Below are 18,022 nucleotides of genomic sequence, written 5' to 3'. Positions count from 1 at the left end.
GGCTACTGCAGTGGTGATTTTCTTGCCGGTCCAAGTAGTGTCAACTACATTGTAAGAAGTTGGTCCCAATCCAGCCCTGGCATAAAATGGCATAGCTTCTGTGGATTTCAGCGGGGCACATGCCTGCTTATCCCAGGAAGAATTTGGTGCTTTTTCCCCCCGACAATTCACTCCACTGTGGAAAATTCCTCCACAACTGAAGCTTGACTCCCTAAATCTCTGACTCTTCCCTGCAGTAACAGAACAACAAACAAACAAACAAACAAACAAACAAACAAACAATCTTCACCATGGTTCAATGGTCTACTCACTTGAAACATTTCCTGGAACCATTGTGCGGTTGGTTCTTCCTCCAGCAAAGTCTTCATTAGCTTGCCAAGGGCTTCCAAGGACTCTACGTACAGTGACTGAAACCAGAAGAGAAGGAGTGAGGCTCAGCACAGATAATTTGTGTGTGTGGGGGGGGGGACGACGACTGGGGGCTGGGGAAAGCTAACCATAACCTTGCCAGGGAGGCCATGTGTGACTTCCATCACCCAGTGCCTGCTGGGCAGAAATACAGTGGATGGTGCCTGAGGAGAATTGTTGTCACGTACCTGTATAGGCAGAGCATCCTTTGCTGTCTCTTTCATCATCTTCTCCAGGGGAGGGAGGGGAAACAAACTTTTGAAACACTGATGAAGGAGCTCACGGTTTTCCTTCAAGGTCAAAGATGGTTTGAGTTTGCTGGCAGAAGAAAGAGAGAGAGAGAAAAGTCATGCATTAGACTCAGTACCAGCTCCAAGTAAAAGAAATGGGTCCAATGACTGGAGATTGTCTCAATCTAAAACCCTAAATGCAAACAACCCTTCACTTTGCAGCTGAGCACCTCTTTGCACCTCTATTAAGTATTGGCTCATTGAGAAGTAAAGCTAAAGCTTCAAGTCCCCTTTTTAGAGAAACCCACTAGCTTCCTTCCCCCTACCAGCAAGCCAGACACCTCCCTCCCCATCTGAACTCTCCTGCATTGGACTGCATGCCCCACAACCTCCAAGTTTGTGTCTTTCAAGCACAAACCTCCAAATGGACACATTCAAATCCTCAAGAACTAAAGTTCTGCTGGTGAGCAGCATGTGAGCCAAACCCGGCAGGCATCAAACTGCTCCCAACCTGGCACTCATGAACTAACAAAGACGATGTCACAGTGCCAGGAAATATGGCAGAAAATAGCCTACCTCAGATGTCTAATGGCAAGAATTGCCTTGTAGCGAACTGGAGATGCCAGGGAATCCAGTGGTTCCTTTTTAATGAAGTCCTGAAATGCACGAATAGAGAAATTAAAAAAAATGGGAAATGGATTTGAAAGGCAGAGAGGCTTTCTTCTCACACCCTGAAACAGGGCCATATGCCAGGTCTGTAATAAACAGACACCGTGCTCGGCAGGCTCTCTGCCTCAGAAATGGACCGTAGGGCCATCTGCAGGCTATACGGAGGACAGAAAGATAACTCCCCAGACACAAGCCATTCCTGCCACTTACAGCCCACAATAGGTCGGCATCCCTGCCAAGCTCAGAGTGGACCCAGCAGCATTCTGGGTGCCGTGCAGGTAGCTCATGAGACTGCAGTGGTACAGTCACAGCCAATGGATAAAACAACATCTACCTGGAAACCCAGTCTGATGACATTACAACAAACTCCTTTGTACTTCAGTCCTCAAAGCTCCTCATCACTCACCAGCATGTAGCCAAGGAGCTCCAGTTTGTAAGAGAATTCGAACTCCTGGGAGTCTCTGGTCTCCAAAATGGCACAGCTAATCTCCGTGACATTCTGGATGAGGGTTAATTTTAGGTGCATGTCCTACATAATCCAGAAGGAGAAACAAGAGGATGTGGATGAGAAACGGAGAGAAGAACCAGAGTCCAGAAGATAAAGATCAGGAATTAAATCTAGCCACAGGAGAGGAGAGAGGTGTCCACAGACCCCAGAAGGCAGAGGACCCTGGCTCTGCACCCACCTCAGAAGAAGAGAAAAGCCAGGTTCATGAAAGAAATCCAGGGCCACTTACACCAGAGCAGCCAGGACTCCTGCTTGATGTGGCAAGGAAATCAAGCTCTGTGCAATTTAAACAAGCAACTTGTGGATAGAAAAGGGAAGAGCTGAGGGCAGATTATTTAGAATTTACCTTGTTTGTAAGAGCAATGCCCAGCACCTGAAAAACAAAATGCAAAACAGCTATTAGCAATGTCTATAGTCCCACATAACACACATCCTCAAAATGGCCTGGCTGGTGAATATGGAGCAGAGAGAAATCATGATTGTTAAATCTTCCAAAAGGCAGGAAATGTATCCAGAGGGGGTGTTTTGCAGAGGTCAAGATCAGGGGCCATCCTATAGAATATTTGCATTTGTGAACTTCTGGAAGATATCCGTTTGGTTCAACTGTGATCAACTTTTTTGACAAAGGCTAAATGAGATTCTCACTTAGACAGGGCAGAATTGAATGGCAAAGTGACGTGGAGAGGTTGCACTGAGAGGAGAGTCAGTACCAGCAGTCAGACACCTAGGGAACAGAAATAACGAGCACACAGACAAACAAGATGACAGAGAAGAGGGAAGGGAAGTAGTGAGTCCAAGAAACAGAGTGACAGCAAAGAAACTAAATACAAGTTAGCACCATTCTCTCTTGGCTAGCAAAAGATAGAGCTAGATACACATACATATTAGGGGAGTTAGAGTGTTATTCTGAATAGCCTGAGTGTGACTCCGTGTGAATTACTGTGCAGCTGTGCTCGACAGAATTTCAGAAGAATATAGAAAAACTAGAGAAAACACAAAGAAGAGCAACAAAAGTGATACAACATGTGACAGCTCACGCTCCATCCATTACAGTTTTAAATTTCAGTTATGTGACAAATTATTGCTCAAAGGAGAGTTTTAGAAAATACAAGCCCTCTCTCTATAAACTCAGAGGCAATTCTATAACTTCAGGGTAATGCCCCTCACAGTTGTCATGCAAAGGCTCTTACCTGACAACTGGTTCTGTAATGGTGAAGGACGTTCCCTGTGATGTCTGCCTCTACTCGGGAGAGAAGCTGCTCTTTTGGAGCATGGACAGCCACGTTGCTGTATGTCAGCATCAGGGTGCGGCGAGTCTTGCCTCTTGTCCCATGGTGGTAATCCTAGACAATAGCAAACATCACTAGAGACAAGTTCTTCTGATTCATTTGGCCTTGGAATGAATCAAACATTGGTGGAGCCGGGCCCCCGAGCCTTGAATACTGCTGGAGCCCGGGCACCTTGAGCCCATAGAACTCGCCACCCCATCGCCATCATTCCCACTGGGTAACTCTGACCCAGAGAGCCGAAAAAGGCTGAACCGACAGCAGTGGAGTACACGGGAGCTTAGTCATTGACACTGGTGGGTACAAGATCAGGCGCTAAATGTCTTGCCTAAGGCTGCACAGTGAGTAAATGGCAGAGCCAGCAATGGGAGCCCAGAGGCCTAGTCTCCTGCTCTATCCTCTAGATCAGTGGTGTTCAACCAGGGGGACTTCTGTACCCCTGAGGGTCTGCAGGGGTCTTCCAGGGGGTATATCAACTCATCTAGATATTTGCCTAGTTTTACAGCAGACAACAAAGAAAGCACTTGCAAAGTTACTAACTCAAATTTCATACAATGGCTTCTTTAGACTACTCTATATACTGCCCGCTGAAATGCAGGTACAATATTTAGATTCCAGTTGATGTATTTTCTAATTCTAGGGCAAAAATGGGAAAATAAGCAGTCTTTTTTTCAGGAATAATGTGCTAGGACCCTTTTATAATTTTATGCCTGATTTTGTAAGCAAGTAGTTTTTAAGTGAGGTGAAATTTGGGGGACACAAGACAAATCAGACTCCTGAAAGGGGGACACTAATCTGGAAAGGTTGAGAACCACTGCTCTAAATCAGAGGTTCCCTAATTGTCATCCGTAGACCACTGGTGGTCTACCTAAAGCGGGTCGGTAAGCCACATGTTGCTTGCAACACCTCCTCATTTCCAAATACTAACCTGGAATAAAAAACAGCTAAAAATACCTTCAATGCTTTTCCATGCAAGCAACTAATGTAGTTCCCACACATTGTGCATGGGAGGGGCGCTCAAGCCATGAGACATCAGACGGTAAAAATCATTTGAGAGAACCCCAGCTCCACATCGTGCTCCTGTCTGCTTAACGGCAGGCATCACGTGGAACGCATACACTGGGGGACAATGCTAGCTGACCGGAGCAGACACTACCGCGGGGCTGCTGCCCCTGCTTTAGAGGGAGAGGAAGTTTGAGAGAACCCCCTGGCTCCTTTACCTTCAGGCGGCTGACGAACCCAGAAATCTTAACCTGACTCATTGCAGCCCCAAACTCCTGAAGTGCCTTCAAGGTGAGGTCCAAGTGGCTCGCAGCACAGACTGCGAGGATGGAAACGACTCCCTGTCACCCAAGAGAAATACAGGTTAGGATCGAACCAGGTGTCTGATAGAGCCCACGAGTCCATTCCTTTCACCCAAAGTGGTGTAAAGTGCCAATCAGGCCTGAGACACATGGGGAGCGGGCGCTGAGTGAAATAGCAATCAAGAGGATAGGAAGCAAAATGGCATCTGTCCCAGGCCAACTCAGAGCTGAGCCCCACAGGGAGCATTCAGGGATTACTTGGTAAAATGGGGAGAGGGACAGAGGCCTCACCTGTCTCTCAGGGGCTTCCATATAATCTGCTGTCGTCAGAAGTGTATGAATCTGTGATTTAACATGGACCAGGTCCTGACAAGCTGCTAAGGACGTTCCTAGTGCCTTATACAGGAAACTCTGAAAGAAAGAGACCAGCCCTGGGATATCAGGAACACAACGTGCCTGTCAGTACAGACCCAGCTCAGCAACACTCAGGAAGGAACAAGACAGCCAAGTCCAAGCACCCATGCTGCAGAAACATCCCATCGTCTAGCCCAGCCAGAGAACCAACAATGCAGTACAGACAAGCAGCCTGTCCAAGCAAATATTTGAAGGGCAGGGGGGCAAGAGAGCAGGGAATAAGTACAAACAAATTTTATACGCAGAATAAAATATCAAATAATGAAACCTTGAGAGAAGCCTTATGCAGCCCTCCAATCAGAATTTCAGGGGAAAGTAACTAGAAACTAAACCTTAACAGAGAACAAACCTTCTCTTTGGAGGGGCTGGCATAGCCGGCCATCTGCCAGCTCAACTCAAGGGATATCTGGCTGCTCCAGGCACTGTCATCTATCATCTCCAGAGATGTTCTTAGGAACTGCATGTAAAACCAGAGTTAAAGCAGATGGTTAATTGCAAGAATGTGGCGGCTGTTGTGGGGTTTGGGGTTTTGTTTGGTTGGTTGGTTTTTGCTTCCTTGTTCTGTTGTAAACTTTCCAATATTCAGGTGTCCTGGGAAGATTATTTCCCTATTGAGAACTATAAACATTGACAACCCAGACTTCCTCTGCCTCTTGTTCTTGAACCTTTGCCTGAGGATTCCTCTCAGTCCCCAAACCCAGATGGACAGTGAATTGGAGAATGAGATGGAGCCAAGACATCTGACCATCGAGGAGTGATTTTCCAGTGGATGGACGATGGCTCTAGTCAACTTTGAGCAAAGGGCCCTGGACTACGAAGGACCAGGCACCTTTTCTGAAGTGCTATGGACCCTTTATGACACCTCCCAAGGTACCCAGGGTTGTGAGGGACCTCACTACCACCTACCCTTAGCATGAGGAAGCCTTCTCTGTACCTGCCAAGTGTCAGCTCCTGACTCTGCCAGTCACAGGAAACACAAGCACACCCTTCTCACCCCGTCCAGGATCCACTGTCCTTCCACAGATAAGCAATCAGTACACTCCAACCGCTCGTCCTCTGGACATCCCCAGAATGTCCAGCCCCTGTTCCACTGGACACTCACAGAATTCAGAGGTTTGCTACACACCACCTTACCAGTTTCACCTCAGCATCACCGCTCCATTTCACACACTTCGATACATTGACAGTGAAAAGAAGTAGAGTTTAATTGACCAAGATCAGAGATTTGAGAAGCAGCAAGAATAATTAATGTACACAAATGGTTACATAAAAATAAAATCCTAACACACTTCTAGAGCTTCAACTTAAAGAACCAAACAGTCCCCTGTCTCACAAGGGATAGCTCCCCCAAATCTCTCTCCCAGCAGGAAACACCCAGACCAAATGTGATCCTCCATTCATAAGACAAGCCAGTTGGCAATTTGTCCAATAGGTGAAGGATACCTGGTGCAGGATACCTCTGGACCTCCAGATATAGTTCCAAGCATCCATTGTCTGCTTGTAAACAGGGTACCCCCTATTGTTTGTTTGTTTTTCTTGTCTCGAATCTCCTCTGGAGACTTTGCAATCACTTGATTAGAATTTTGCTCTATTGATTAGCATTCACTGTGAATAATTACTCAGTCTACATACAGCCATTCAAGCAGCTAAGCATCTTCTGCCTGAAAGAAACTTCTTTATCACCTTCTGGTGACCTGCCCCAACACACAGACCTTCAAAGCATCAATTTCAGTAGACAACCATAACGCCTTAGATATTATCCATCCAGTCACTGTGCAATGATTATGAGGATTATGCAGTGTGGCACAGGCATCTAGGAAAGGCTTTACATGACACCCTTTGATGATATAGAGATCAGATCCAGGGAATCCTGGGAACCCTATGCACTCCTGTGGCCTCTGCCAGTGGGTACCCAAAGGACCCGGGGTCACACCCTCAACTCCCATTGAAGTCAGCCAGAGGTTAGTAACTCTCAGCACTTTGCTGTTTCAGGCCCAACTTTTGAACAGCAGCCAGGAAATATCAGAAACCTCACAAGAGAACCTAATCTTAGTTGATTTTGGAGCCCAAAGAATTTCAAATGAGGCTGGATCTGGAATGGGAAATTCTAGAGTGTAATCCAACCCCAAATGGAACTCCAAACCTTCTGGGGCTTCTTTGTCACTAGGTCCTTTCCTTTCATTTTCAGCCCTCGCCATAAAAATCTTCCTTGTCTGGATTTACATGAGGCTGTAAAGAGCTCTTTCTGACCACAAAGACTTCTCCATGAGATACAGACACCAAACCTTGTCTTGTCTCTTTTCCTCTTTGGGTTTCTCAGAGCAAGTTTTCTTTTGAGTGGCAAATAGAAAAAAAATCCTTTAGACGTCCCCCAGTGATGCATTAGCACCATTAGCATGCTGGGTTTCTGGTTAAGTTTTGTGTTGTTCCCAGGGGTAATACAGAGGGATTTATAACTAGAGCTGGTTGAACAATAGTAAGGCCATTTCACAAAACAAGTGGGATTTTTTTGTTTTCTTGATTTTTCAACATACAAATGAAAAGTGAAAACACAAAAATATTTTCCTTTTCAAAATCAAAAATGACCATTATTCAATTCTTTGTTTTCCCCATTTCCTTCCCTTTATCCCTTATCCCCGTGCTTTTTTCCCCCTCTTCGACTTTGTGATTGAAAAGGGGGGGGGGGGTGAGAAGGAGACAAACAGCAAAGCAACTGGAAAAAAAATCAGCTTCAGTTTCAAAAAACTAAACATTTTCTATTTGGGTTGGGGTTATTTTGTTTTGGGTTTTTTTTGTGTGTGTTTAAAAAAAAAAAAAAAAAGAACCCTGAAAAATTTGAAAATGTCCCATGAAAATAAAAAGGCCATTTTTAATTGAACAAAAGTTGCAAATGAAATGGTTTGACCAGCTCTGCTTATAATGAATAATTTATCATTAATTTTTTCCCCAGCTGATATATTTGGAGGGGGAAGAGAGGACTGTGACAATACATCTGAAAGCCATCCTCTACCTGAAGCAGCATGTGCTCCCACCGTGCATGGTCCAGGGAATTCTCTGTGTTTCCTATAAAGCAGGAGGCAAAACAATAATGTCACCTAGATTAGCAAGAAGAGTCATCCCAGGTATCTCCTTTGCAATCAGTCCTTCTAAAACTCCTGGTCTGCCAAGCTGTAACATACCTGGGCTTTCAAGGCGAAATGGGACTGTACCTATTGGGTTCTGGGAGAGTCACCCTGCTCCTGTCCTGAGGGGCTTAAAACAGCCCTGGGCGAGGGCTGTAGGAGGGAAAGAGGTGAGAGGTTTTTCGCAGGAGTGGGTGGGTGAGATTCTGTGGCCTGCATTGTGCAGGAGGTCAGACTAGATGATTATAATGGTCCCTTCTGACCTTGATATCTATGAATCTATGAAAGGGATTAACAAGAGCTGGGCTGACAGGGAAAGCAGCTATAGCTGTAGCCAGGGTAATCAGGGCCCAGCTGGCCCTTATAAGAGGGCCGTGGGCCAGTAGGAGAAGGTCTTTCTCTCTAGTTTTGAAGGGAGTAGGGCCTGCCTGCAGAAAGGGTACTGGGAATGAGGGTGGGCTGGGCTGGGGAAAGGCCAGAGGAGCAGGGAAGCTCTAGGCTGGCAACTCCCCAGGCTATCGGGCCTGGTCCAAAGCCCATAGGGGTACTGGGTTGCAGGGAAAGGCAGCAGACCCAAACCCCCTTGCCTGTGGTGACTGGCTCTTACACTGAAATCTGCCCCAAGGTGCAGGGGCTTGATAATGATGATGCGCAGTAGCCCAGACTGAGGCAAGGTGGGGATTAGAGGGTTGGGCGTTCCCCAGAGAAGGGAGACCCATAGAGACTGAGGGGGTACTGCCAGGGCACAGCACCCTGGGTAAAAAGGGCACTGAGGTCTGAGAGGGACACGGGCCTGCAGAGGGTGCTCTGTGCTGGAAAGAGCTAATTCCCAGATGGCCAACAGGAGGCGCTGCAGGGGTGAGTCGTTGCGCCGTCACAGGGACCTGCGCCAACGTTCTTTGTTGGACCAACAGAAAATGTCCTGTTTCAGAGTAGCAGCCGTTTCAGCCTGTATCCGCAAAAGGAAAAGGAGGACTTGTGGCACCTTAGAGACTAAGAAATTTATTGGAGCATAAGCTTTCGTGAGCTACAGCTCACTTCGTCAGATGTTACGTACCCTGCTGGCATTTTTATTCAGGGTCCGTCAACCCACCAGGAGTGAGATGCTGAGCACTCCCAATTCCGCTTGACTTGAATGGGAGCTGAGGGTGCTGAGCACCTCACAAAACTCTTCAGCACATCAGAAGACTGGGTTTAGTAGGAATACAAACTTTTCCTGCAGAATCAGAGATTCTGGACTTGATCCGAACTGGATGTAAATCGGTGTAGCTTCACTGAAGTCAATGGAATTATACTGATTTACATCAGCTGAGAATCTGGCCCTGTTTCTGAGTGTCCAGCTCTAACCTAGCCTTCTTTAATGGCGGCACAGTGTAGTGCTGGGGACTCTGTACAGCCGCAGCAAGGAGGGAAGATACAGCTCATTTTTTAAAATCTTTTTTGGAATATCAAACCCGCTTGTCCATTGGGGGGTTCGACGTTCATGAGAAACATAGCGGGCTTGTGCTGCACCTAGGGTCTGTCCTGCTCCACAGAGACTAGACAGGTGCAGCTACATCACTGGAGCTCTGCTGGCATAACGCCATCGTGTAGACGCAGCCTGCGCTGACTGAAGGGTTTTTTTCCATGGAGGTCAATAGAGTCATACCACTGTAAAATTGGTGAAAGACATTATTAGGCCCACAATACCTAGATTCTCCCTAGGGCACCCACTTGGCCAACCTAGCTTTTATGGCACAGGTTTCTTATGGGTTTTTTAATTGAATCCCCCTTGAAAGTAAACGTGGGGTTTAATTTTCAGAAAAAGTCCGTTTGCAAAATCAGACTCTATATGTAACCCCAAAATCTTTCACTAACCTCCAGCTTCATGCGTATTGACCTTCCCAAAAAATAACCTAGCAAAGGTGTGGGGGAAAGTGCTGTGACATTTCCATTCAGCTGAAACCTTCCTGGCCTGATTCTGCCCTGTTTGAATTGGCCTAAGTGGTTCACAGTTATCCAGAGGAAGGAAAAGTGTGGGCCTAGAAGCCCCATTTCAATTCCCCACTGTTCCCACGTACTGCAACAGGAATGGCACAACACACGTCAATACGAAGCTGCATTTTCTGGCTTCCCTTCTATTATCCATGGACCACACTCCTCCTAACTAACTCTTTACCTTCAATGTACTGCAGCAGAGATGGGATCTTTACTACCCACATCTCACCCACTGCTGCATGGACAGTTTGGTGCAGGGCCTTTAGTAACTGCAAGGCAGCACATCCGTGTCCTTCTCTTTCATAAGGGGATGAGGCTACTACCTGTCAATGAGAGAGAAAGAACAGGCTAAGTTTTGTCAGCACAATACCAGTTTGTTCCTGAGGGAGGGAATAGTTCAGAGACTCATTGTGGAGACAATCCAAGAGAGTTGTTGCTTCTACTGCAGTGCCTTCCTGAAGAAGAAAGCATTCTAGCTAGTAGGAGGATGCAGGACAGTGTGTCTCAGGAGAGGCCGGAGAGAGAGAGAGACCCAGTCATACACATTCCTCAGCCTAAGTCAAGCATCTAGCTACAAAACCAATTTGTAGAGTTAACTGTCCCATTCCACAGAAAACCTATTCTCATGGTCTACTCACCAGGAGTCGCACCAGCAGCCCCTGGGGTGTAGGGAGTTGCACTAGGGAAAGAAACAGAATAGCGTTAATTATGCCAGGCTTTGCAGAGAGTCCTGCTGATGTTCTTCACCTATCCATTTCCAACATGCCCACCAATGTTGAATACAGCTGATAATAATTTGCATTTCCATAGTGCTTTCAGTCTGAGCATCTCAGAATGCTCTACAAACATGTATGAATTCCACCTCATAGCACCTCTGTGAGGTTGGCATGAATTACTCCTTCATTTCACAAGTGGGGAAGCTGAGAGAGAAAGATCAAGTGATTTCCCCAAGGTCACATCCGAATTTTGGTGGCGAGCTGGGAACAGAACCCACATTTCCTAGCTCCCTCCCATGGCCGTGTTGTAATCACAAGACCATCCCTCATTCATTTTAGCCTCCTGATTGCAGATGAGGGAACTGGAGCAGACTGAACCTGTTCATTTCATAGTGCCTGGAGAGAAGAAATGAAAGAGTTTCTCTTATAAACCTCGTCCACTGGAGTCGAGGCAAGCAGCTGCTTCTCCTTCCCGCTGCTTTTTCTCAGCCAGTTCCCTCAGGCATCTGCAAAGAGGCTTCAAAGTACCGGTGTACTGAGCTGGCACCACATACTCCAGCAGCCTTGGCCATAACACCTGCAGAGAAGAGCGAGACTGTTCAGTACGGAGCTATTTCCGTTCCCCCACCTCCAGTATCCTGCTGCCTGAATCCCTCCCTGCCATGTAGCTTCTCCTTTGATTCCTCACGGACCCTTCCCTAACCTATCACCTCATCTCTCTCTCCCCATTAGCTCACTCTACCTGTCTGGTGCCCCCTCACTCTGTCTTTTAAAGACACTATCTTGTTTGGTGAGTGCTAGGATATAGATATTCAGGCCTGTCTGCAAAGGCCTGTACTTTAAGAATTTAGGTGTATTCTTATCACTTGGCTAGTTATAGAGGTATAAAAGAAAGAATCAAAATCACTGTCTGCTGGTGTAAGAGCCTTCTCTTACTGTGACAGTCTGAGGCCCTCTTCTTAGGCTAAGGCCTTTGGCTAAGCAGCAGAGGCAGCCATAAGCCAGGAAGCGAACAGTCACATCCTCACATTCCAAACTAGTCACACTGAAATCAGGTGCTATTGGGCTGTTAGGAATACAATCCTGTCCTGATAGTGCCTATCACCTCCAGAGAAAGGGAAGGGCCTAGAAGATGTAAAAGGAAACTTAGTTTGATAGCATCCTGTCTGGCAAGAACTCACTTATCAATACTGGGATGTGAAATCCTCACTTCTGTATTGTCTTGTCATTATCATAGAATATCAGGGTTGGAAGAGACCTCAGGAGGTCATCTAGTCCAACCCCCTGCTCAAAGCAGGACCAATCCCCAATTTTTGCCCCAGATCCCTAAATGGCCCCCTCAAGGATTGAACTCACAACCGTGGGTTTAGCAGGCCAATGCTCAAACCACTGAGCTATCCCTCCCCCCATTATAGTTCCCACTTTGCTATTGTTTGTCTGTATAATCTCTGTCTGGTTCTGTGCTTGTTCCTGTCTGCTGTATAATTAATTTTGCTGGCTGTAAACTAATTAAGGTGGTGGGATATCATTGGGTACATAATCATCTTACAATATGTTAGGATTGGTTAGTTAAATTTCAGGAACATGATTGGTTAAGGTAGAGCAAAGCAGAACTCAAGTTTTACTATATAGTCTGCAGTCAATCAGGAAGTAGGGGGGTGGGGGAAATGGGAACAGGGAATGGGGGTAAGGAAATTGGAATCATGTTTGGCTAAGGGCAGGAATGGGAACAGGGACACAGGTGTAAGGCTCTGTGGTGTCAGAGCTGGGAAGGAGGATACTAAGGAAGGAAACTGGAATCATGCTTGCTGGAAGTTCACCCCAATAAACATCGAATTGTTTGCACCTTTGGACTTTGGGTATTGTTGCTCTCTGTTCATGAGAGAAGGACCAGGGAAGTGAGTGGGTGAAGGAATAAGCCCCCTAACAGTGAGCAATTGGGTTCGCACCCAGAGATGAATCCTCTTTCCCAGCATTAGAGCATTATGGAGATATTTAGATCGTAACATAAGCTTACCCAGAACTTGACAGACCTATATAAGGCACAGTCCCAGCCCCAATATCTCTTCAAATCTAGGATCACCAACTCTACATTTCAGAAGTATTCATGGGGGATCTAAGGGGAAGTTGCACTCAGACAGTGGAAAGAATTAAGAGACGATCTCTGCAACATGATTCCTTCCAGTTAAGTTGCTTTATATCTTTTCTCTACTGTGAACCGCTTACTCCATGATGAAGGGGTCACATCATCCCTGACATGAATTTGACATGCTGATCCTCCATTATGCTGACTGTGCAGAAGGCTTCCTTGTGGAGGGGTACAAGGAACGTAAGGAAGAACGTCTCTATTTCAAGAAGCAGTAGCAAGAGGTCACTTACTTGGGTCATTCCATTGACGGAGGTGTCCAGACATTGCAGGATGTCAATGCACAGGGTTTGGATCGTGCTTTCTTCCTCAACATCCTGGGTGAGAAGTGTTGTACCCTGCTGTGAGATAGCTACATAGAACTTATTCGCTAGCAGTAAGACACTGGCAATAGAACCAGTGTCCTTCTCTTACAAAGCCATCTTGAGCATTGACCTCTGCCTGCTTTTATACTGCACTGGAAGTGCACAAACGTCTGAAGGGAAGAGAATAATAGAAACTCCGAACTGGTGGGTCAGATCCCAGGCTTAGGAAAACCCTAAAATGAAGGGAATGATTCACTGAACACAAAAGAGTTCCCCCAACAGTGTTCAATTTTTTAAAATTTGAAAAACTGTTTCATCTTTTGATCTCTGAGGAAAAACATTCCGATTCTGCCCAGGGGAAATAAATTTGCAGAACCAGGGGGATCCAATCTCTTTGTTCTGATGCCCCAACCAGCTTGGTCATCCTGTGTGTAGTGAGTGTGATTCTATCAATGGGACCAAAACTGGCCTGATGAGAAAAAGCAGCCTTCTTTAAGAGAGATGTGTGTGTGTGTATTGCCACAAGCTCCAACTTTGTAGAAAAGGGGCCAGGCAGAGCTAAGATCTTCCACAACTTACTGTCAAGTTGAACTGTTTATGTTCATACCTATCACGGATTCAGTCATGGAGCACAAAGTGTCTGGGGCCCGCGGCTGTGTCCATGGATAGAAATACGGATTGAAGAGATTTTTTATGCAACCTGCATAACCTGAGTGTTTTGCTGATAGTTTAGGTCTGCTTTGACAGCCACAGAACGGGGCATCGTTCTGTTTTTTGGAGAGTCGATTTAAAACAAAAAGATGTGCTTCCTTGTACAGGAACATTTCACTGAAAAATGGTGTTTTCTGAATGTTCAATGACTCATCAGAGGTTGGAGCAGCATAGATAACTCTGTTAGATGGAAATACCCAGTGTGAGATTCTGGTCTCTGTTACACTAGTATAAATCCAGAGTAACACCACTCAAGTCAGTGGAGTTACCTTGACTTTACACCAATATAACGGATCCGATTCTGGCTCTAATCATTCAGTCCAGCTGTCCTGGAGTCAAAACTCCCACTGAAGTCAAGGGGAGCAATCAGCATGCAAGAATGGTAGGACCGAGTCCTAAGTGTTAAGAACTCTCCTTACCAGTTTGCTGGTGGACACACTGAACTCGCTGAAAACATATGCTACCAGATCCCATGCTGCACAATTTTCCACACTTCCTGAACTGAGCAGCGTCCTGATGAAATGAAGAGCTGCCTTCCTCACCTGCAAGGGTAGAGATTACACACAGCACTTCTTGTTAGCCCTTCTGCCTGAAATAGGAGCTAGGATATGATATGAGAGTCCTTATGCTTTTGATTTTGTCTCCTTGGATTAGAAACATGGATACATTTAACACCGGCAGGAGAATGACATGCCTTCTCTATTCTGCAGTCTCTCATCTGGATCGGAATGAAAGCTCCACCCAGATATCCATTCATCCCATAACACTGAAAAAGTTGAAATAGTTCACTGTTCCACACACAATCTTACCGTAGCATTCTGATCACGGAGAGTGGATTTCACTGCCTTCACAATCAGAAGCTTTTTAACTCTTGTCTCAGGCACTGAAAGATAAGGAGAGGTGTACAGTGCTTCTTTGTTCCACACACACTCACTTTCCACATTGGAATTAATCCTGGATTTCAAAGGGCCCTAGTTAAGAAGAGTATCAAGCTTCTCTCCTCTACAGAATCAGTGGGGAAGACATAGGACCAGATTCTGGTCTCAGTTGCACCAGTGTAAATCTAAAGTAATTCCATTTCTCTAAATAGTGCCATCCTACTACCATGATGGAAATATTATAAAGGAGTTTGATAGACTGAGGTGACTGAAGTTAATCTGTGTTTACACCGGCATAACAGAACTCAGAATCTAGTCTAAAGTGTATAATACTTAGGATTCTCGAGTCAGGAGTATTATTCTATTTTTATCTGATTATTGTTAACATGCATTAGCCCCAAGTTAACTTCTGTATTTGAAGTTGAAAAAGACCTTGACAAATATCTTGGGCTACATTCAGCACTTAGTTGAACCTGTTGATTTCTGTGTGGCCATATGGGAGTAACTTAGGGCAGCATTTGGTCCCTTAGGGGATCTCCAAACCACTGGTGACTGTGTGTTCTAGAGCCTCTGTGCCCCAGTTGCAGAGGTGATGAGTCTGCTGCAGCCCTGCCGTGCCTACAAAGCCTTGGTTCTTTAGCTCAATCTCTAGTAGCTCAAGCTTTTAGCTCTGGATGTCCTCAACTCAACCCTCAGCATGTCGGCCAAGAGGGCAGCTGGCACAGTTGCTCCTGTGTTACTTACAGTCAGCACCAACAATAGCTCTCAGGAAATCTAAAGACGCCACACGAACGGCCTCATGCTCAATCTCCAGCTGCTCGTGTAGAAATGCTAGCAGATCATCAGGAGAAGAACGGGCTGCAAGGGAAGAAATCACATCCTCACTGTCTGCAGAACTCTTCTTCTTACCGTACCTCACAAAGGTAAGGAAGTTACAAAGAAACCACTGTGTAACTCAGAGTCTCTTCCCCTTACCTAGCAGAAGTACACAATGGAACAGCTCTTGGTGGTTTTCTATGCTGAGCTGCTTAGCTGGAGAACAGATCTGTGGGAAGAAGGGAAATGGTGAAAGAAAAACTAATCAGAAGCAATGGAAAAGAAAAATGTTCAATTCATTTCTAAGCTTCCACTTCCTGCTTGTCCAACTAGAGGTCTGAACCCCAGGGAGATGGTCCTGCATGCACAGCAAGACTCAAAGACAATGACCAATACATTAGATAAGAGAAGCTAAAGTGTTTTGAGCAGCAGAGCTGACCTAATCAAGACACAGCCACAGTTTTTACTTTACAACTCTGACTCCCCCTGGTAATCGGCTTATGGTGAAATCGCTTTACAAACTGAGCTGGATAGTAGCTAAGAAAATGAGACCGCTCCCTGCTTACTCTTGAGCCTGCAGAAATCAGTAAGGCATGAGGAGGTCCCCAGGCTCTGCACGATCATTCCATTGATTTTTTAGTGTTAATATGCTTCAGATCTGCTGTGCCTAAGCTCAAGGGATCCAAGCAAAACCACCCCTCACCTGGTTGTGCAGAGCACTGCAGATGGCTTGAAACTTCCCTTTAGGTAGAGGGATCTTATATTCAACAGAGACCTCCAAGAGCTGGCTCAGACTCTGCAACAGAGGGCGAAAGTCAGATGGTGGGCACACAAAGGAGCCATATGTAGTGACTGAAGCAGATTCAGGGGATTCCTAGATTCCAAGGCCAGACCAGATTCTTGCCATCATCTAGTCTGACCTCCGGTCGGTATGACACAGGCCAGAGACCTTGCCCAGAATAATTCCCAGAGCAGAGCTTTTAGAAAAACATACCAATCCTGATTGAAAAATCGTCAGAATCTGCCTCGGCCCTTGGTAAATGGCTCTAATGGTTAATTATCTCACCATTAAAAATGTACGCCGTATTTCCAGTCTGAAAGTGTCTAGCTTCACTTTCTAGCCATTGGATCAAGTGACACCTTTCTCTGCTAGACGAAAGAGCCCATTAGATAATAGGAGTCCCTCATGTAAGATATTATAGACTGTAATTAAGTCACCCTGTCACAGGATAGGTCCACCCCGTCAGGGTGGTATCAGGTTGAGGAGGAATTGAAGTAGATCTGGAGCGGCCCAACTGGCCTAGTCTCCCTAGCCACCACAGCAGTCCGGGCTCCTAGGGCAGCATCGCCTAATGGTCGGGATCAGTGCAGCAGCCCTTGGGTCAGGGACCGCGGCCCAACAGCCTGAGTCACTTGGGCTGCCCTTCTCGGGATGGCAGTGCGGCCTAGTGGCCAAAGTCAATAGACCCACCCTTGGCTTCAGGGCAATGCGGCCTAGTGGCCAGAGTCGATAGAACCACCTTTTTTGGCAGGGTAGTGTTGCCTAGTGGTGAGCCCTTCTCCACTGGGTCCTACCTATTGCACAGGGTCCCAGCCCAGGGCGCAGGGGTATCTGCCACCAACTCAGCGGGGATCCTTCCAAAGCATGCTGAGTCAAGCCTGCTACCTCAAGTGGATCAATGCTTCGTCCACCTAGGCTGCTTCCCACCCGTTCTTCCGCAGCTGGGAGTCTCAGGGATTCTGGGGTCTCTCCTCCATCTCTGGCATTGGGTGGCTGGGGGTCAGCTGCAGCCACAGTCCGGCTGGCCTCTGAATCCTGGAGCACTGGCAGTCTCTCTGCAGGAGCCTGCAATGCGCCTCTGCTCCCTTTGGCAGCCATCCCAGCCTGAGCTGAGCGGCTCTCTTTTGTATCCTGGGTCCAGCTGAAGCATGCCGAGCAGAGATGAGGGGGCATGACCTCCTCGGCCCACAAAGCAGGATTAACCCCTGCTGAACCAATGCGGGGTAGGTAAACCCCATCACACACCCTTTTACTTTCTGTGTATTAAACTAAATAGATTGACTTCCTTGATTCTCCCTCTGTAAGGCATATTTTCTAATCCTTTCGTCACTGTGGCTCTTCTGTCAATTTAGCAACACCCTTTTTGAATTGTGGGCACTAGAACTGGACACAGGATTCCAACAGTCGTCAGACAAGTGCCAGATTTAGAGGTAAAATAACCACTGTGCTCCTCCTTGAGATTCCCCTTTTCATGCATCCCAGCTTTAGCTTTTTTGGCCACAGCATGAGTTCATGTTCAGCTGATTATGCCCCACGACCCCCAAAATCTTTTTCAGAGTCACTGCTTCCCAGGACAGCATCCCCCATCATGTATGTCTGGCCTTTATCCCTTGTGCCTAGATGCATACATTTACATTCAGCCATATTTAAAGGCATATTGTTTCTTTGTGCCCCGTTTGCTAAGTGATCTAGATCACTCTGAATCTGTGAGCTGTCCTCTCCATTATTTACCACTCCCCCATTTTTATCTC

Source organism: Lepidochelys kempii, unplaced genomic scaffold, assembly GCF_965140265.1.
Source record: "Lepidochelys kempii isolate rLepKem1 unplaced genomic scaffold, rLepKem1.hap2 scaffold_59, whole genome shotgun sequence".
Lineage (NCBI taxonomy): Eukaryota > Metazoa > Chordata > Testudines > Cheloniidae > Lepidochelys > Lepidochelys kempii.
The sequence above is the reverse complement of the archived record's forward strand: the minus strand, read 5'-3'. Positions refer to the sequence as shown.